The sequence below is a fragment of the Pleurodeles waltl genome, chromosome 2_2, assembly GCF_031143425.1.
Source record: "Pleurodeles waltl isolate 20211129_DDA chromosome 2_2, aPleWal1.hap1.20221129, whole genome shotgun sequence".
NCBI lineage: Eukaryota > Metazoa > Chordata > Amphibia > Caudata > Salamandridae > Pleurodeles > Pleurodeles waltl.
In genome coordinates, this window is record NC_090439.1 from 880,602,842 (window position 1) to 880,625,372 (window position 22,531).

Consider the following 22,531-nt stretch of genomic DNA (forward strand, 5'->3'; position numbering starts at 1 on the left):
TCGTGGTGGAATGTTCGGAGGGGTGGAGATTAATTCTAGGCAATAGCCATTGCGGATAATGGATAATACCCAATTGTCTGTGGTGATATTTTGCCAATGAGGGTGGAATTGCTATAGTCTCCCCCCCCACAGGAGATGTGTGGAGTGGAAGGGAGGGAAGTCACTGTTTAGGTTGTGTTGTTGTCTGTTTAGAGATTTGGAATTTACCTCTATTCCTGAAATATTGACCTCTATAGGATCCTCTAAACCCACCTTGTTGATATTGGGTTTGTTGTCCATGCTTTGTTTGGGAGGTGGAAGCATCTGAGGATTGTGGCTTGAAGCCTCCTCTAAACTGTGGTCTGAGAATGGAGCCTCTATATGGGGTGTTGTATAAAGAGTCCATTGCTTTCGAAGTATCTTAGTCCTTCCTCAGTTTCTCAGCAGTGGTATCTACTTCTGAGTCAAAGAGGTGCTTTTTGTCGAAAGGCATATTAAGTACTGCCTGTTGAATTTCTGGTTCAAATTGTTTCTGTCTTCTAATTGTGATGGCAGTATTTACACTCCTTACAGCTGTGTCAGCAGCATTGAGGGCAGATCTTATTTGATTATTGCTGATAGCCCTCTTCTACCACTTGTGCTGTTTTTTGATTCTCCTTTGGGAGATGCTGTATAATATCTTGCATTTGGTCCCAATGGGCCCAGTGATACCTGGCTAGAAGTGCCTGAGAATTTGCAATTATCCACTGATTTGCTATTTGTGTAGCAACCCTTTTCCCAGCTGCATCAAATTTTCTACTCTCCTTATCAGGAGGCAGTGCGTCTCCTGATGACTGGCTGTTTACCCTCTTTCTTGCCGCACTGACTTCTACTAAGTCTGGAGGGACCGGAGGAGTGATGTAATCTGGGTCAGTAGGAATAGGCTTTTACTTATCAATTCTAGGGGTGATAATCCTAGCTTTTACAGGTTCATTAAAAATGTGGTCTGCATGTTTAACCATTCCTGGTAACATTGGGAGACACTGGTACCTGGAATGAGTAGAAGGCAGTGTATTAAATAAAGTCTTCTTCTAATGGCTCAGAATGCATGATTACTCCATGATAAGCTGCTGCCCTAGATATTACTTGGGTTTATGCAGTGGTCTCTTCTGGAGGAGAAGGTTTTGATGGATAAATGTCTGGATCATTGTCCGGGATGGGATCAGGGTCATAGAGGTCCCATGGGTCTGCTGTATCTCCATGCGAGTATAAAGAATGTGTTGGAGAAGGCAGTGGTGGTGGGCTATTCTAGAGGTGAGAAAGAGAGCTGTGGAGATTGAGGAGGAGAAGTATGGAGAGGTGGCTTTGTTTTTGCACCTGTACTGGTGGTCTTTTGGTTTTTAAAGGTGGTACAGTGATTCTGGACTATCTCTCATCCATAACCTGTAATATTGGTTCAATCACAGGCTCTTCCTCAGAAGTCTTATGAGATTCCATGATTGGCCTTGCAATCTGTCTTCATTTTTTGGAAAGTCCTTGTTACTCTGTATATGAGGATTTTTTTGGCTCCAAGCTGTGTAGTTTTTTCGGTCCCAAAAAAGTAGTTGGAGGTCTCGGCTCTGAAGCTTATTGCCGAATTTTCGACTCCGAGGAATGGGTTCTTTCACTGGAGTCTGAAACAGTGTTTTTAACAGATTTGCTTGATTTCGCAGTGGATGGAGGAGTGTCCTTTTTCAGCACTGACCCCGAAGGACGGTCGCCAGAAGTCTTTTTTTGGGCCGAACCATGGCCTTCCGGCAGAGGTGTACCCGAGGCCTTTGAATGTTTTTTGTGCGGGGGTGGAGGGGCTGACGTACTCACATGCTGGCCAGCTGTGGTGGGTCTGTCATCTTCCGATTCCTGTTCAGAGTCTGTCTCTCAGGTGGAGACTGGTGTCTGCGCCTGCTCTTCCTCCATGACGTCGAGATGTTCGCTGCTTTTCAACGCCATTTCGAGTCTTCGGGCTCTGTGATCTGAGGGTCTTCTTTGATCGAAATGATCGACAAACCTCACAATCTTCCTCCTGATGGTCTGGAGAACGGCACAAATTACAAACTAAGTGTTTGTCTGTATAGGGGTACTTCAGTGTGGTACCGAGAGCAGAACTGGAATGGAGTCCGATCCATCAGGCTTCCCACGCAGTAGGCCTGAACAGGCCCGAGTCGGGCACACGCGCCCCGAAGGGTGAAAATGAAGGTTCCACAGTACTACCGGTTCGATGCTAGATTGAAACAATACCGACGAATAAGGTTCTCTGAATCGAAATCTCTGAGCGACAGTAAACACGTCCGAACCTGACCGCAGAAAGAAAACAATCTAACAATGGAGTCGATGCCCATGCGCACTGGAACCAAGAGGAGTCACCACTCAATCCCAGGACTCCAAAAAGACTTCTTAGAAGAAAAACAACTTGTAACACTCCAAGCCCAACACTAGATGTCTGAAGAGCTATGCATAGCATGTGTATCTGCAGCTACACATGCCATCGAACATTAATGTCACTGTAGGAAGTTGGCTCTGTATGTGCTATTTCAAAGTAAGGAATAGCATGCACAGAGTCCAAGGGTTCCCCTTAGAGGTAAAATAGTGGTAAAAATAGATAATACTAATGCTCTATTTTGTGGTAGTGTGGTCGAGCAGTAGGCTTATCCAAGGAGTAGTGTTAAGCATTTGTTGTACATACACATAGACAATAAATGAGGTACACACACTCAGAGACAAATCCAGCCAATAGGTTTTTATATAGAAAAATATCTTTTCTTAGTTTATTTTAAGAACCACAGGTTCAAATTCTACATGTAATATCTCATTCGAAAGGTATTGCAGGTAAGTACTTTAGGAACTTCAAATCATCAAAATTGCATGTATACTTTTCAAGTTATTCACAAATAGCTGTTTTAAAAGTGGACACTTAGTGCAATTTTCACAGTTCCTAGGGGAGGTAAGTATTTGTTAGGTTAACCAGGTAAGTAAGACACTTACAGGGCTTAGTTCTTGGTCCAAGGTAGCCCACCGTTGGGGGTTCAGAGCAACCCCAAAGTCACCACACCAGCAGCTCAGGGCCGGTCAGGTGCAGAGTTCAAAGTGGTGCCCAAAACGCATAGGCTAGAATGGAGAGAAGGGGGTGCTCCGGTTCCGGTCAGCTTGCAGGTAAGTACCCGCGTCTTCGGAGGGCAGACCAGGGGGGTTTTGTAGGGCACCGGGGGGGACACAAATTCACACAGAAATTTCACCCTCAGCGGCACGGGGGCGGCCGGGTGCGGTGTAGAAACAAGCGTCGGGTTCGCAATGTTAGTCTATGAGAGATCTCGGGATCTCTTCAGCGCTGCAGGCAGGCAAGGGGGGGGATTCCTCGGGGAAACCTCCACTTGGGCAAGGGAGAGGGACTCCTGGGGGTCACTTCTCCAGTGAAAGTCCGGTCCTTCAGGTCCTGGGGGCTGCGGGTGCAGGGTCTCTCCCAGGCGTCGGGACTTTAGGTTCAAAGAGTCGCGGTCAGGGGAAGCCTCGGGATTCCCTCTGCAGGCGGCGCTGTGGGGGCTCAGGGGGGACAGGTTTTTGTACTCACAGTCTTAGAGTAGTCCTGGGGTCCCTCCTGAGGTGTTGGATCGCCACCAGCCGAGTCGGGGTCGCCGGGTGCAGTGTTGCAAGTCTCACGCTTCTTGCGGGGAGCTTGCAGGGTTCTTTAAAGCTGCTGGAAACAAAGTTGCAGCTTTTCTTGGAGCAGGTCCGCTGTCCTCGGGAGTTTCTTGTCTTTTCGAAGCAGGGGCAGTCCTCAGAGGATGTCGAGGTCGCTGGTCCCTTTGGAAGGCGTCGCTGGAGCAGGATCTTTGGAAGGCAGGAGACAGGCCGGTGAGTTTCTGGAGCCAAGGCAGTTGTCTTCTGGTCTTCCTCTGCAGGGGTTTTCAGCTAGGCAGTCCTTCTTCTTGTAGTTGCAGGAATCTAATTTTCTAGGGTTCAGGGTAGCCCTTAAATACTAAATTTAAGGGCGTGTTTAGGTCTGGGGGGTTAGTAGCCAATGGCTACTAGCCCTGAGGGTGGGTACACCCTCTTTGTGCCTCCTCCCAAGGGGAGGGGGTCACAATCCTAACCCTATTGGGGGAATCCTCCATCTGCAAGATGGAGGATTTCTAAAAGTCAGAGTCACCTCAGCTCAGGACACCTTAGGGGCTGTCCTGACTGGCCAGTGACTCCTCCTTGTTGCTTTCTTTGTTCCCTCCAGCCTTGCCGCCAAAAGTGGGGGCCGTGGCCGGAGGGGGCGGGCAACTCCACTAAGCTGGAGTGCCCTGCTGGGCTGTGACAAAGGGGTGAGCCTTTGAGGCTCACCGCCAGGTGTCACAGCTCCTGCCTGGGGGAGGTGTTAGCATCTCCACCCAGTGCAGGCTTTGTTACTGGTCTCAGAGTGACAAAGGCACTCTCCCCATGGGGCCAGCAACATGTCTCTGGTGTGGCAGGCTGCTGGAACTAGTCAGCCTACACAGACAGTCGGTTAAGTTTCAGGGGGCACCTCTAAGGTGCCCTCTGTGGTGTATTTTACAATAAAATGTACACTGGCATCAGTGTGCATTTATTGTGCTGAGAAGTTTGATACCAAACTTCCCAGTTTTCAGTGTAGCCATTATGGTGCTGTGGAGTTCGTGTTTGACAGACTCCCAGACCATATACTCTTATGGCTACCCTGCACTTACAATGTCTAAGGTTTTGTTTAGACACTGTAGGGGTACCATGCTCATGCACTGGTACCCTCACCTATGGTATAGTGCACCCTGCCTTAGGGCTGTAAGGCCTGCTAGAGGGGTGTCTTACCTATACTGCATAGGCAGTGAGAGGCTGGCATGGCACCCTGAGGGGAGTGCCATGTCGACTTACTCGTTTTGTCCTCACTAGCACACACAAGCTGGCAAGCAGTGTGTCTGTGCTGAGTGAGAGGTCTCCAGGGTGGCATAAGACATGCTGCAGCCCTTAGAGACCTTCCTTGGCATCAGGGCCCTTGGTACTAGAAGTACCAGTTACAAGGGACTTATCTGGATGCCAGGGTCTGCCAATTGTGGATACAAAAGTACAGGTTAGGGAAAGAACACTGGTGCTGGGGCCTGGTTAGCAGGCCTCAGCACACTTTCAATTGTAAACATAGCATCAGCAAAGGCAAAAAGTCAGGGGGCAACCATGCCAAGGAGGCATTTCCTTACAGTCACTTACCCAGTGGACATCTGTTCATGGCATGTTGTGATGCAGATTCACATGCTTTGCAAAAGTCCACCTTCTAGTGTTGGGCTCGGAGTGTTACAAGTTGTTTTTCTCCTAAGAAGCTTTTTCGAGTCACAAGGTGAAGTGACTCCTCCTCTCAGTGATAGTGCGCATGGACATTGAGTCCTTTACTAGATTGTTGTCCCGCAGAAGGGTGAAGTAAGGAGTGACGAAATTTATATGTGTGTATATATATATATATATCATAAGAAAAAAAGATGTCCATGCAATGTATGGAAAATATCACTTACCCAGTCTACATCTGTTCGTGGCATGAGACGCTGCATATTCACATGCTGTGCATTATCCTGCCATCTAGTGTTGGGCTTGGAGTGTTACAAGTTGTTTTTCTTCGAAGAAGTCTTTTCGAGTCACGAGACCGAGGGACTTCTCCCTTTCGGCTCCATTGCGCATGGGCGTCGACTCCATCTTAGATTGTTTTCCCCGCAGAGGGTGAGGTAGGAGTTGTGAATATACTAAATGTGCCCATGCAATGGAGTAGGTATGTATGTACATAATCTGTATTAAAATAATATTTATTTACAAATTTACAATTTTCATCCAACTCATAACGGCTACAGGCTCCCGGGGAGGTGGGAGGGCGCATGTGAATCTGCAGCGTCTCATGCCACGTACAGATGTACAGGGTAAGTGACATTTTCCGTTCGGTTGCATGTGTAGCTGTAGAGACACATGCTGTGCATACACTAATAAGCAGTAATCTCCCCAAAAAGCGGTGGCTTAGCCTGTAGGAGTTGAAGTTGTCTGAAATAATGTTCTTAATACAGCCTGTCCTATTGTGGCTTGTTGTGTTGTTAACACATCTACACAGTAATGCTTCGTGAATGTATGAGGCGTAGACCAGGTGGCTGCCTTACACATTTCTGTCATAGGTATATTCCCCAGGAAAGCCATTGTGGCGCCTTTTTTCCTAGTGGAATGCGCTCTTGGTGTAATAGGTAGATCTCTTTTTGCTTTAATATAGCAAGTTTGAATACATTTAACTATCCATCTGGCAATGCCTTGTTTGGATATAGGGTTACCTGCATGAGGTTTTTGGAAGGCTACGAACAATTGTTTTGTTTTACTAAATTGTTTTGTTCTGTCAATGTAATACATTAGTGCTCTTTTTATGTCTAATGTATGTAAGGCTCTTTAGGCCACTGAGTCTGGTTGTGGAAAGAAGACTGGGAGTTCCACTGTTTGGTTTAGGTGGAATGGTGATATAACCTTTGGAAGGAATTTGGGATTTTTACGAAGAACCACTTTATGTTTATGTATTTGTATAAAGGGTTCCTGTATAGTAAATGCTTGTATCTCACTTACTCTTCTAAGTGATGTGATAGCTATTAGAAAGGCTACTTTCCAAGTTAAGTATTGTATTTCACAAGAGTGCATGGGTTCAAATGGTGGTCCCATGAGTCGTGTTAATACAATATTAAGGTTCCACGAAGGTACTGATGGTGTTCTCGGGGGTATGATTCTTTTTAATCCCTCCATAAATGCTTTGATGACTGGGATTCTAAAAAGCGATGTTGAATGTGTAATCTGCAGATAGGCAGATATTGCTGTGAGATGTATTTTAATTGAAGAGAATGCTAGCTTAGACTTTTGTAAGTGTAATAAGTAGCTTACAATGTCCTTTGCGGAAGCATGTAGTGGTTGAATTTGATTATTGTGGCAGTAATAAACAAATCTTTTCCATTTGTTTGCGTAACAATGTCTTGTAGTAGGTTTTCTAGCTTGTTTAATGACCTCCATACATTCTTGTGTAAGGTCTAAGTGTCCAAATTCTAAGACTTCAGGAGCCAGATTGCTAGATTGAGCGATGCTGGATTCGGGTGTCTGATCTGTTGTTTGTGTTGAGTTAACAGATCTGGCCTGTTTGGTAATTTGATGTGAGGTACTACCGATAGATCTAGCAGTGTTGTGTACCACGGTTGGTGCTATGATAATTAGTTTGAGTCTGTTTTGACTTAGTTTGTTTACCAGATAAGGAATGAGTGGGAGTGTCCTTTTTTAATTTTTCAATTGCTGTGTCCACCTCTGGCCCAAACAATTGTTCCTGGTTGAAAGGCATGTTTAACACAGCTTGTTGGATTTCTGGCTTGAATCCGGAGCTTCGTAACCATGCATGCCTGCGAATGGTTACCGCAGTGTTGACTGTTCGTGCTGCTGTGTCTGCTGAGTCTAATGCGGACCTTATTTGGTTGTTGGATATTGCTTGTCCTTCCTCAACAACCTGTTTGGCACGTTTCTGGTGTTCTTTGGGCAAGTGCTGTATAATGTGTTGCATCTCGTCCCAGTGTGCCCTGTCGTAGCGAGCCAGTAGGGCTTGCGAGTTTGCGATCCGCCATTGATTGGCTGCCTGTGCTGCCACCCGTTTGCCCGCTGCATCAAACTCCCTACTCTCCTTGTCAGGCGGTGGAGCGTCCCCTGATGATTGAGAGTTTGCCCTCTTTCTTGCTGCTCCTACAACTACCGAGTCTGGTGTAAGTTGCTGTGTTATAAACACAGCATCAGTTGGGGGAGGTTTGCATTTTTTCTCCACCCTAGGTGTGATAGCCCTTCCTTTCACTGGCTCCTGGAAGATCTGTTTTGCGTGCTTGAGCATGCCTGGGAGCATTGGCAGACTCTGGTAGGTGTGGGTGGACACCAAGGTGTTGAATAGGAAATCATCCTATTTGGCTCTGAATGCATAGCTACATTGTGGAATGTAGCTGCCCTTGATAGTACCTGCGCATATGCAGTACTGTTATCTGGAGGTGACGGCCTTGTTGGGTAACAATCTGGGCTGTTGTCTGATAGCGGAGCATCATATAAGTCCCATGCATCCGGATCATCCTGTGTCATCCCTGTATGGGTCGGTGACTGCATTGGGGGTGTTGTTACCGGGGACAGCTGTGGTGAATGCAGTGGAGAAGGTTGTGGCGAAAACCTTGGTGGTGGTGTTTTATCTCTTGCCACCTTTGCCTTCGGCTGCATTTCTGCCTCATGAAATGCCAGCTTTCTTTTGGTTTTAATTGGAGGAAGAGTTTGTATTTTCCCAGTCTTTCTGGATATGCAACGTCCTTTGGGTATGGTCTGGTTCCCCCATACCTATCTCCTGATCAAATCTGTGTTTTTGCATTTGGCCGGAAAGTCCTTGCTCTTCCGTGTAAGAGCTTCTTTTCGGCTCCGAAACTGCTTTTTTCGGTACCGAAGCTTCCGGAAAAGTCTTTCGGTTCCGACGTAACTTTTCTCACCATGGGTAAGTCGAACTCTCGGTGCTGAGATCGTTCGGAGCCTGAATCTCGACCGGAGTCGGATGTCTTCAGCAGTTCTTTGGCCTTTTTCTGTGCCGATGTTTGGTCACCGTCTTTTCGATGTGTTAAGCCATGGCCTGCTGGCGGTGGCATCCCCTTGGCCTTTACGATCTTTGTGTGAGTCTTGGACGGGGCAGTTTTACTCACTGTTTTCTGCGTCGTCACGGGTTGCCCACTTTCGGAATCATCTGAGTCCGTTCCCTGGATGGAAATTCTTTCCTCCTCTTCGACGTCAAGTTGTTCCCTCGGTGTCGACGCCATTTGTAGTCTTCTGACTCTTCGATCGCGTAGGGTCTTTTTCGATCGAAATGCCCAATAGGCCTCACAAGTATCCTCCCTGTGTTCTGGTGATAGACACAGATTACAGACCAAGTGTTGGTCTGTATAAGGATACTTCGAGTGGCACTTCGGACAGAAGCGGAAGGGGGTCGGTCCATTAGTTTCGTCGATGGATGCGGTCGGGCCGAACAGGCCCTGCTGAAGAGCGGAAGCCCAGAAGGGCCGCCGGAGCACTTCTACTATCGGGTTCGATACGCTAACACTAAACCGGTACCGAGCGCGAACAATACCGTCTAATTTTCGATATTTAGCTAACTTTCCCGATTCGAAATACGGAGCGAAGAGGAACACGTCCGAACCAGATGGCGGAAAGAAAACAATCTGAGATGGAGTTGACGCCCATGCGCAATGGAGCCGAAAGGGAGGAGTCCCTCGATCTCGTGACTCGAAAAGACTTCTTCGAAGAAAAACAACTTGTAACACTCCGAGCCCAACACTAGATGGCAGGATAATGCACAGCATGTGTATCTGCGGCTACACATGCCACCGAACACATATTTACATAAAGAAATGGCTAGAGACTTCCAAGTAGGAGTGAAGGTGCATGTGAAACTACAGCACTACATGCCACGAACAGATGTCCACTGGGTGACATTTTCCGTTCGATGGCATGTGAAGCTGCAGATACACATGCTTTACATAGACTGAAAAGCAGTTCCCACCTGAAGTAAGCGGTGACTAGTCTGTAGGAGTTGGAGTAGCTTGAAATAATGTTTTAAGTACTGCTTGACCAACGTTTGGTTGTTGATGAGATAACACATCCACACAGTAGTGCTTAGTAAATGTGAGTGGTGTGCACCATGTGGCTGCTTTGCATATGTCTGCCATTGGTATATTTCCTAATAATGCCATGGAAGCCCCTTTCTTTCTAGTACACTGTGATTTAGTAGCTACTAATAGCTGTCTTAGCTTTAAGATAGCAAGTTTGAATACACTTTACTATCCATATAGCTAACCCTTTTTTTTTAAAATAGGATTATCCTTACGAGGTTGCTGAAAAGCCACAAAAAGTTGTTTAGATTTTCTGAAATCTTTTGCTCTATCAATGTAATGCATGAGTTCTCTTTTGACATCAAGAATGTGAAGAGCTCTTTCAGCAACTTAATCTGGCTGTGGAAAGAATACTGGAAATTCTACTGACTGATGTAAAATGGTGAAACCAATTTGAGGGTAGGAGTTTTTGGTTTGTCCTAAGTACTATTTTATGTTTGTGAATTTGAAAGAAAGGTTCTTCTAAAGTGAATGCTTGAATTTCACTAACTCTTCTTAAGGAAGTAATTGCTACTAGGAGAGCTTCTCCATGAGAGAAGCTGAAGAGCGCAAGAATGCATGGGTTCAAAGTGTGGACACACAAGCCTTGTGAGCACGATGCTAAGATTCCAGACACGAGCAGGTGGTGCTTTAGATTGAATAACTCTTAAGGCCTTCCATAAAAGCTTTTATGACAGGAATTCTAAACAGAGAAGTATGCTATCTGTTTTGGAGGTAAGCTGATATTGTTGTTAAATTAATTTCGATAGGTGAGTATGCAAGATTTGCTTTTTGTAAGTGAATCAAATAACAGACAATATCCTATACTGATCAATGTTTTTGGGTTGACAGAAAAATACAAAACGTTTCCTTTTAGCTGCATAGTACTGTCTGGTTGTAGGTTTACGTGCTTCCTTTAGATTGTCCATACACTCTGATGGAAGCTGTAGATATCCAAATTCTATGACCTTAGGAGCCAAATCGCCAGGTTGAGCATACTAGGATTGGGATGCTGGATTTGATCTTTGTTTTGAGTCAATATGTCTGGTCTGTTTGGGAGCTTGTGATGTGGTACTACAAATAGATCCAACAGTGTTGTGTACCGTGCCCACGTGGGAGGTATGAGTTTCATAGTGAGGGAGGTGTGACGGCTCTTGACCAGAAATGGAATTAGTGGGTGAGGGGGGAAGCGTAAAAAAATATCTGACCAGTTGATCCATAGAGCATTGCCCTTGGATCAAGGGTGTGGGTACCTGGATGCGAAGTTTGGGTAGTTTGCGTTTTTGCGAAAAGGTCTATGTCTGGTATTCACCACATGGAAATGTACTGTTTAATTACTTGTGGGTGAATCTCCCATTTGTGTATTTGTTGCTGTGTCCTGCTTAAGAGGTCTGCTAGTTGGTTGTGTATCCCTGGGGTATACTCTGCTAGTATTTGAAAGCAATTGTGACTTGCCCATTTCCAAATTGTCTGTGCTATAAAGGACAATTGGGATGAGAGTGCCCCCCACTGTTTGTGCAGATAATACGTTATGTTGTCTGTCCTTATTAACACTGTCTTGTGTGTGATCTGTGGCTTGAATGCTTTGAGTGCTAAGAACACTGCTAGCAATTCCAAGTGGTTTATGTGGTAAGTTTCCTGAACTGAGTCCTATTGTCCCTGTATAGCAGAGGTCTTCAAACTGGGGGGTCGGGCCCCCCTAGGGGGGCCTCAAGTGATCCCAGGGGGGTGCCAGGCTCTGGCCAAAAGAAGCATTATACAGATAACAGGGCTTTGTTTTAAGCAGAAGCATGTTATTGCATTTTTAAAAAGGTAACAGGACTTAACTGCAATGTTTAAATAGGTCTAGACATATTTAAACATAGCCATCTTTATAAAAATAAATGTGAAAAATTCTGAGTTGGGGTCAATGATTTTTATTTTTCGACTGGGGGGGCGCAGCATCAAAAAGTTTGGAGACCACTGCTGTATAGTAAGATTGTTGAGCTGGGCTCCCCAACCTGTCATTGATGCATCTGTGGTGACTACGGTCTGTGGCACAGGGTGCTGAAATGGCCCCCTTTTGATAAGTTGGTGGGATTCCACCATTGCAGAGGGTTGTAAGTCTGGCGGTCTGAAAACACTAAATCGTGAAGTTGAACCTGTGCTTTAGACCACTGTTGCGAAAGACACTGTTGTAGGGGTCTCATGTTTAGACGTGCATTGGCTACTACTGCTATGCATGATGCAATCATTTCCAACAGTTTCATGATAAACCTTACTGTGTAAGTTTGATTGACTTGTAATTGGGATAAGAGTGTGTGAAACGCTTGAATTCGTTGTGGATTTGGGTAGGCTAATGCTGACTGCGTGTTTAGAACTGCTCCTAGATATGGTTGAATTTGTGCTGGCTGAAGGTGTGTGTTACAAGTTGTTTTTCGTCGAAGAAGCTTTTTTCGAGTCACAAGGTTGAGTGACTCTTCCTCTTGGTGATTATGCGCATAGGCATTGAGTCCTTTGTTAGGCTGTTTTCTTTCCACTGTCTGGTTCGGACATGTTCCCTCTCGCTCAGGTAGATTTCGGTTCAGTACTTCGAATGACAAAAAATGTCTGTTTCCTTAGATACATAGCATCTCCAATGGAGAGCTAAAGAAAACTGTTACACGTCGTAGGGGCGTGGAAAAAGGGGAACTGGTGTCAGCATGCCGGCGAGGACGTCTTATGGCTCCGATGACATCAGATGGAGTTGCATGCGGAGCCATTCTATTGGGACGTCAACGTGGATAGCTATTGAAAAGTTTGTTGTGTGCTGCACACTGAGATATTCAAAAGATGAGGTATCCACATGTAGATGTATGTATCAGAAAAGCCATTTACACCTTTGTGTCCCTGAAGCTACACAGGTTGAGTCAACTGACCTTTGGAGTACACTTTTTTATCCAGGGTACAAGAGAAGCAGAGGTTCACACAGGCCACAGGCAGAAGATACAGTCCTCTTCTGTTCTTTTGCCGGTTAATAAAGTTATGAGGACGGCTGGGTGAGGGTCCAGCTTCATAAGGTTCTCTAGCCTGTAGGTGTGAAAGACTTCTGGGCACTCCCCAACAAATGGTGTATGTATAACTACCTAGATGCAACCCCAACCACTTTCTCAATCACTGGTTGACCAACTACAAACAATTCCACAGTAAACCTCAACCTCAAAAGCCAAGATGAGGAAATCTTTCTCCCTTGTGCAGAGCCTGTGTGCACACAGGGGAGTGACCAGTCCCCTACACTGGTCACTCAAAACCAGTTCTCCTGGTAGCGTTCCTCTCACTGGAGTTGATACCAAACAGACTTTGGGGACAAACGCTAGGCCTTTCCAAGTGTCACCTAATGTTCTTGTGACAGGGCAGGCCCCTTTTAAGTTAAGTTCCTGGGTCCACCTTAATTGGTCTTCCTGCCAAGGGAAGAAAACACCTACCTGCTCCATGGCCACTGACTGCTCTAGGAGCAGTTTTCACACCATTTTCACACTAAGGCCCTCATTACAACCCTGGCGGTAAATCCCGCACCGCCGTGCTGACGGCCACCAAATGACCGTGCCCGCGGCGGTAATCCGCCACGGGTATTATGACCCACACAGAGAATATCACCACAATACAGACACCCACACAAGTCTGCCACACCAACCAAAGGTCAGTGATAAACTGGCGATAGCGCAACCCACACCGTCACGCCAACAGGAATATGCCCACAGTATCACAACCCACGAATCAACACAGCGATCTTTCAACCGCGGTAAACCATTGGCCGTACACACCGCCGCACTCAAAATAAACACACATTTACAAAACACCACCACATTGGACAATTCAATATACACACACCTGACACACACCACACCCTCACACCACCATAAAACACACACCCACACTACCAACAACCCCTTACAACTAAAAAAGAGACCAAGCACAGAGAGACAAGCAAAGAGCACACACCCAATCAGAGGCACAGAACATCATCACCAATACACCATCCACGCACATCACATTATGCATTCCAACACATCACCTCACACATCAGACACACCACATCCATGGCACCTCAGACACCCCAGGTTTTCTCAGGAGGAGCTAAGGGTCATGGTGGAGGAAGTCATCCAGGTAAAGCCACAGCTATTCGGATCACAGGTGCAGCAGACGTCCATTGCTAGGAAGATGGCACTATGGCGGAGAATTGTGGACAGGGTCAACGCCGTGGGACAGCATCCAAGAACCAGGGATGACACGAGGAAGAGGTGGAACGACCTACGGGGGAAGGTGCGTTCTGTGGTTTCAAGACACCAGATTGCTGTACAGAGGACTGGCGGTGGACCCCGGCCCCCTCCCCCACAAACTAACAACATGGGAGGAGCAAGTCTTGGCGATCATGCATCCTGAGGGCCTTGCAGGAGTAGCAGGAGGACTTGACTCTGGTAAATCAATTTGTTTTACTACTTTATAGCCCCCTACCTGCATGGCATCACATACCCCCACCCGTACCCTCACTCCCTTCACTCCATCACCTCACATCTACCCCACCATCACAACCCACACATCCCAATACCAAGCCCTGCATGCAACCACAATGCATGGACACCCATCACCACAGCATGCCCAGTAGAGAGACTCTCCCAGCCCACACAATCAGCAATCACACAAGGCCAATGCGACAGGGAAACCACAATTAAGTAAGGGAAACACACCCATTGCACAAGATGGCACACACAGATACAATAACAATGCATTTGCATCCCAACAGGACTCCTACCCAACGTCACCGGACAGGAGGTGCCAGCTACACCCAGTCCCCCCACAGAAGAGGCCCACAGTGATGACAGCAGCTCTGCATGCCTGGATCACGATAACCAACCTGGCCCATCAGGGACCACTGGACAGTCTGTTCCCATGCCACTGTCCGCAGGACACGTCAATCAGCAGTGTGTCCACCACTACAGGGACCCCAGGCAACCCTACAAACACAGGACGATCAGGGACCTGGGGGTCAGTGGGCACACAGTTCAGGTGACAGAGGCAAAGGACAACAGAGAAGCTGGGAGGACTGCTGTGCGAAAGGACAGGCCAAGGGAACCAACCCTCCACGAGGCACTCTCAAACATCATGGGAGCATACCACCATTCCCAGGGCACGGTACTAGCCAAGTTACAGGAGACCCAGCGCCTGCAGGAGGGACAGTACCTGGAGATCAGGGAGGACCTCACAAAAATCTACACCATCCTGGTCACCATAGCAGGGGTGCTGGCTGACATGAGCAAGACCATGAGGGAGGCAGTGGCACAACAAAGGGCCCCTGACACTAGCCAAACCGATGAACAGCCTTCCACCTCCACCCGCGCTAGTGGACAGGACCAACAGGCCACCTCACCCAACTCCGTGCAGAAGAAGAACCCCCCACAAACGGTCCCTGCGATCCAGGCAGAAGACAGAGAACACTGCCCAAGACCCCCCGCCAGGAAATAGGACCCTCCTGATTGTCACCCTTCTGTCCCACTCTGTCACCCTTGAACTGCCATTACTCCCATTCCTATGCCCCATTGGACAATGCACCTGTGATACCAAGAGGCTGGACTATCATGGACCTTCCTCCACCATCACCCCAGGCCCTTGCACGTACCCCCATACTATTTACCACAGAAAATAAACACCATTGATATATAAACCATACTGGAGTCAGTGTAATGATTGCCAAGATGTATTCTTACTACATTCACAAAGCATTGCAACGTCTATGTTCATTGAATTATACCAATGTATGACAGTTGGGGGGCAGCAGTACACATAGCAGAAGCCAGAATGGGGTACACAGATCTGAAAAAAGGAAACACAAAGGGAACAGTCAGTGGCCATACACAGAGGGTAAGAGGCTGCCATGTACAATGTCCTAAAGTATACTGAAATGTGAATAGGAGTTACAGTCTCTTACCTGTGTGTCACTGGAAGTACTGCTGGACAATGTTCTGTTGTCCACATCTTCTTCATCTGCCTCCTCTTCCTCACTGTCCACAGGCTCCACCGCTGCCACAAGATCATCACGAGGCTCATCCTCCTGCAGAAAAAGCACCTGGTGTCTCAATGCTAGGTTGTGCAACATACAGCATGCCACGATGATCTGGCACACCTTCTTGGGAAAGTAGTACAGGGATCCACCAGTCAGATGGAGGCACCGGAACCTGGCCTTCAGGAGGCTTAAGGTCCTCTCAATAATCCTCCTTGTTTGCCCATGTGCCTCATTCTAATGTTCCTCTGCCCTTGTACTGGGATTCCTCACTGGGGTCAGTAGCAATGACAGGTTGGGGTAACCAGAGTCAACTGTAAATATCGAGGGACAATTGAGACACACACTAACCCTTAGGTTCAACCCCATACCAAGACACCTACTGTGTAGGGACCTTTGGCTCACCTATTAGCCACACGGTGCCTCTGGAGTTGGCCCATCACATAAGGGATGCTGCTATTTCTCAAGACAGACGTCATGCACAGAGCCAGGATACTTGGCATTCACATGGAAGATGTACTGGTCCGCCAAACACACCATTTGCACAGTCATCGAATGATAGCTTTTTCTATTCCTGTACACCTGTTCATTTCTTTTTTTTGGGGGGGGGGGGGGGGGGTTTGGTGAAAAATGCCACATGTGTACCATCAGTGGCACCAATGATGTTGGGGATTTGTCCCAGGGCATAGAAGTCAGCTTTCACTGTGGCCAAATCCTCCACCTGGTGGAACAAGATGCAGCTATGCATGTGTTTCAGCAGGGCAGACAACACTCTAGTCAACACGTTGGAGAACACTGGCTGAGACATCCCTGATGCCATGGCCACTGTAGTTTGAAAGGAGACACTTGCCAGGAAATGGAGCACTGACAGAACCTGCACTAGAGGGGGTATTCCTGTGGGCTGGCGAATAGCTGACAACAGGTCTGGCTCCAATTGGGCACGGTCAAGTCTGTATGTGATTATAATGTGTCTGTCCTCCATTGTCAACAGGTCCACCAGGGGTCTGCACACCGGAGGATGCCGCCATCTCAAATGCTGCCTCATCGGTTGTACCCTATGGAGGAGAATAGTGAGCAGAAGGTCATTTACCACATAGATAGCACAACTGTTTGAATTAATGTCACAGAAGCAGTGTGTGAAATTGAGTCAGTATATGTGCCAATATGTGCTGTGACGCAGTTAGGTGCCATGCCATGTGCCCCCCTGAAATGGCGTCTGCTTGACCTGTGAGGAGGGAGGGGGGGAAATGAGGTAACTGCTGGCGTTGTGCAGCATCACAGTAGGCGGTCCTCCTCTTCGTCCACCTCCCTTCCAGTATCATATCTACTCACACCTGCATGCACTACATCATCAGCCACTATCACCAGCACGCCCATCACAACACACCCCTCACGAGCAATCACCACCCCCACAACCATGCACAAGTCCCGTGTACTCGCCCAGTGTGTCTGTGAGCCCTCCTCCCAAAGTACACAAACACAGTCACACACCCACTCAGCCATCCACATCCAACCCCATGCAACTTCAGCCGAACTCAGCAGACGTACACCTCCTACAACCACTACCTCTTCCTCCACTCCCACACCCCCTCCATCTTCCCGTCCCAGTGTGTCAAAGAAGCTTATCCTGGCTAACACTGACCTCTTCTCTACACCTCCCCCCGTCCTTCCCTAGGGCCAGAATGTCTAGATCCCAGGCCAGTACCTCAGCCACCAAATCGGCGTCCGCTGTGGTCCCTGCAAGTCCGAGAGGATTGAAGGGGGTACCCGTCAGGACTGCCAGTATGCCATCTACTGAAGCTAAGGACCACCCGATTCCGCCACTTGCCAAGGTTAAGAAGGGGCCGGCATACAGCAGGGAAAAGACGCACCACCCACCCAGCAAGGCCTCATCCAAAACCAAAAAGGATAGTGCCAAGGTCCCAGCAGCGACTACCAAGGTGGGGAAGGGACACAAAAGCAAGGGCAAATCACCTCAGGGAACGGAGCCTCCTGGTGAGGGACTGGTGGCCACCATTTCTCCCGACAGGCCACCTGCCCCGCCATCTCCACCCCCCGCACTGCTGCTGCCACGATAGTCACCAGCATCATCCCCAGTGAGCAGTCGTCTGAGGCTGCTGGAGACGGCCTGGTGTCTCCCTCCACTACTACAGACACCTGCACCACGGGCAGCACCTCCGCCACCTGCACCGCCAGTGCCACTACATCAGACAGCAGCATTCCCAGTGGGCAGCCGTTGAGGCTGCAGGAGATGTCCTGGACCCTGCACACACCACATGAGGCACCACCAGCACTGGCACTACCAGCAATTTGCATCCTAAGTCGCCGCAGGGTGGAATGTGGCTCCTCCTCCATGGAGTATCATGCTACCTGTTCCCTGCACATCTCGTGCCTCAGACACCCAGGTGAGGGAATGGGAACTGCCACACCCCAGATGCAGCATCACTGGGCACAAGGCCCCTCCAGAACCAGTGGAGAAATGCATCCACTCACCTAATCCATGACAAGATGAAGCACTCTGGGCACAAAGCCCCCTACAGAACCAGTGGAGAAGCCATCCACTTGAGACTGTAGCCTTACACTCCCCAGGACCAGGCAGTGGGCAAACCACCCACTTGAGAGACTGTGGCCTTGCACTCCCTGGGAGCAAGCAGTGGGCAAACCACCCACTTGAGACTGTGGCCTTTGCACTCCCCAGGAGCAAGCAGTGGGCAAAGCACCTGTAAGGAAATGCCTCCTTGGCATGGGTACCCCCTAACTTTTTGCCTTTGCTGATGCTAAGTTATGATTTGAAAGTTTGCTGGGACCCTACTAACCAGGCCCCAGTGTTCTTTCCTTAAACTGTACCTTTGTCTCCACAATTGGAACAACCCTGGCACTCAGTTAAGTCCCTTGTAATTGGTAACCCTGTTACCAAGGACCCTGATGCCAGGGAAGGTCTTTAAGGGCAGCAGCATGTCTTATGCCACCCTGGGGACCCCTCACTCAGCACATCCACACTGCCTCACAGCTTGTGTGTGCTGGTGGGGAGAAAATGACTAAGTTGACAAGGCACTCCCCTCAGAGTGCCATGCCAACCTCACACTGCCTGTGGCATAGGTAAGTCACCCCTCTAGCAGGCCTTATAGCCCTAAGACAGGGTGCACTATACCACAGGAGAGGGTATATGTGCATGACCACTATGCCCCTACAGTGTCTAAGCAAAACCTTAGACATTGTAAGTGCAGGGTAGCCATAGAAGTATATGGTCTGGGAGTTTGTCAAACACGAACTCCACAGTTCCATAATGGCTACACTGAAAACTGGGAAGTCTGGTATCAAACTTCTCAGCACAATAAATACACACTGATGCCAGTGTGCAATTTATTGTAACATACACACAGAGGGCATCTTAGAGATGCCTCCTGAATACCAATTCGACTTCTAGTGTAGGCTGACCAGTTTCTGCCAGCCTGCCACACACCAGACATGTTGCTGGCCACATGGGGAGAGTGCCTTTGTCACTCTGTGGCCAGGAACTAAGCCTGTACTGGGCGGAGGTGCTTCTTACCTCCCCCTGCAGGAACTGTAACACCTGGCGGTGAGCCTCAAAGGCTCACCCCTTTTGCTACAGCACCCCAGGGCATCCTAGCTAGTGGAGATGCCCGCCCCTCCAGCCACTGCCCCCACTTTTGGCGGCAAGTCTGGAGGAGATAGTGAGAAAAATAAGGAGGAGTCACCCACCAGTCAGGACAGCCCCTAAGGTGTCCTGAGCTGATGTCACCCCTGCCTTTAAAAATCCTCCATCTTAGATGTGGAGGAGTCCCCCAATAGGATTAGGGATGTGCCTCCCTCCCCACAGGAACATTGGCTACTGCCCTCCCAAACCTAAACACACCCCTAAATTCAGTATTTAGGGGCACCCCAGATCCCAGGAAATCACATTCCTTCAACCAGAAGAAACAAGGACTGCTGACCTACAAGCCTGCAGAGAAGGAGGAAGACAACTGCTTTGTCCCCAGCCCTACCAGCCTGTCTCTAACTTTGAAAACCTGCAACCAGCAACGCATCCGACAGGGACCAGCGACCTCTGAAGCCTCAGAGGACTGCCCTGGACTAAAGGACCAAGAAACTCCCGTGAACAGCGGCCCTGTTCAAAACCAGTTACTTCTTTGCAACAAAGAAGCAACTTCCAAAGACTGCACGTTTTCCGCCGGAAGCGTGATACTTCTCACTCTGCACCCGATGCCACCGGCTCGAGATTCAGAGAACCAACACCTCAGGGAGGACACCCCGGCGACTACGAGCCAGTGAGTAACCAGAGACGACCCCCCTGAGCTCCCACAGTGACACCTGCAGAGAGAATCCAGAGGCTGCCCCTGACCGCGACTGCCTGTAACAAGGGACCCGACGCCTGGAACCAGCACTGCACTGCAGCCCCCAGGACCTGAAGGAACCGAAGCTCAGCGCAGGAGTGACCCCCAGGCAAGCCTCTGCCTTGCCCAGGTGGTGGCTGTCCCGAGAAGCCCCCGTGCCTGCCTGCACCGCTAGAGTGACCCCGGGTCCCTCCATTGTTTCCTATCTAAAACCTGATGCCTGCTTTGCACACTGCACCCGGCCACCCCTGCTGCTGCTGAGGGTGTGTTGTGTGCCTACTTGTGTCCCCCCCCAGTGCTCTACAAAACCCCCCAGGTCTGGCCCCGAGGACGCAGGTACTTACCTACTGGCAGACTGGAACCGGAGCACCCCTGTTCTCCATAGGCGCCTGTGTGTTTTGGGCACCTCTTTGACCACTGCACCTGACCGTCCCTGAGCTGCTGGTGTGGTAACTTTGGGGTTGCCTTGAACCCCCAACGGTGGGCTCCCTATGCCCCAGAAGTGACTTAGAAGTGTTTTACTTACCTCCCCCAGTAACTGTTGATTTTTGTCCACTTTGAAAATAGCTTATTGCCATTTTTACAAAGACTGCTGTGATATTGCTTTTATTCAAAGTTCCTAAAGTATCTAAGTGAAGTACCTTGCTTTTAAAGCGTTTAATGTAAATCTTGAACCTGTGGTTCTTAAAATAAACTAAGAAATGATATTTTTTCAATATAAGAACCTATTGGCCTGGAGTAAGTCTGAGTGTGTGTTCCTCATTTATTGCCTGTGTGTGTACAACAAATGCTAACACTACCCTCTGATAAGCTTACTGCTCGACCACACTACCACAAAATAGAGCATTATAATGATCTACTTTTGCCACTATCTTACCTCTAAGGGGAACCCTTGTACACTGTGAACTCTATTTCTTACTTTGAAATAGTACATACAGAGCCAATTTCCTACACCACCCACTTGAAAGACTGAGGCCTTGCACTCCCCAGGATCAAGCAGTGGGCAAACCATCCACTCGAGAGACTGTGGCTTTGCACTCCCCAGGAGATCGCTGTGGGCATGTAGCCCCCTCCAGGAGCAGTGGTGTAGAACCATCTTCCGGCTGAGGTGCCGTGCCCCCTCCCCCTGAGGTGCCGGTGTTTTTTCGACCTGATGCCCCTGCAGTGTTCTCTCCGTTTTGAGGCAGAAGTCAAGTGTGGGTGTCGCCCCTGGTTTTTGGGCCCACTGGTCCACGGACATTTACAAGGGACAGTGTACGGCCTTCTGTACATAATGTAAAAATTTGTATATACTGATTATTTTTTTTGTTGCTAAATCTGCATGTTCCAAAATATCAATGATTGATCTCAATTCCTTTTGTCCTTGCGTTCTTCCAGGGGGTAACGGGGCATATCTGTAATGTTGTTCGATGTGTTAGTGTGTTGTGGGTGAGGATGTTGCGTGTGTCTTTTACCTCACCCCCTCCCCAGTGTGCTAGGTGCAGTACTCGTCGTCGTTGCCTTCTTTCTAATTCCTGGGGCATTAGTAGATACAACAACCTGGGGAGGACCTGAAGTTCGGGCTCCAGGGCGTCCTGGTTCTTCGTTGAGTGTCGAAAGGTGAGTGGTTACCCTTCAGTGTACTGTTTCCAGCGTGCTTTTGATGTTGTTGGTAACGCCCCGGAAAAGCTGGCGGATTGGCCTGTCATAATACAGTGGGCGGAACATTGTCTTCCGTCTGTCTATTGGCAGTGACCGCTACGGTGTTTGTTGCTACCGCCCTGGCAGTCGGAGTGTTTAAGTGGCTGTCTATGTTGGCGGTTTCCACTGTGGTCATGATCCCATTTTTTGTACCGCCATCCTGTGCTAGGCACACTACACCTTGCAGGCAGCAAGGTGTGCTTAAGGGTGACGTATGTAATAGTTTAAATTGGGTTTTCCCACCTGTCACAGGGTGATTGTGAAAGGTCTGGGGTTCAGGGTTCAAGCTGCTATCTCTGGCTATATGGGATAGGCCTGAAGCCAAGCTTCCAGTGCCACTATAGTGGACAAAAGAAGTGCTGCAGTCCATAAGTCGTGTTTAACTTCCCATGCCAGGGGCATATTTCTGTACTATATATTCTGGCCTTACAGGAAAATTAAATATGCCAATCAGTTTTGAAGCTGATTGAGATGTGGTAGGGGTCAGGGTACATGTCCTGGGTAGCAGTGCCCTAGTGTAAGAGTTCACGATTAGAAAAAAACTCCAGTAGAACCCTGAGGTAGTGGAACCTGACATGATAAATAGCCCAAGATTTGTGCCCATCTGATGTTCCTAATGCAGATTCTTTACACCTTCAATGGTCTTCCTGAAGGCCATATAGTCAAATTATTAGTGTCCTTCAGTTCTCCTTGACATTTTTAGAAGAAATTACATTTTTCAACAAACAATACAGATGATGTGACGGTATGTCTGTGCTTTTTTCCCCACCAAAGAAAGAACACTTTCTAATGATAGATGACAATCCCTTGTGTTAAGAACAATTCTTTAGAAAAACAATTGGAAT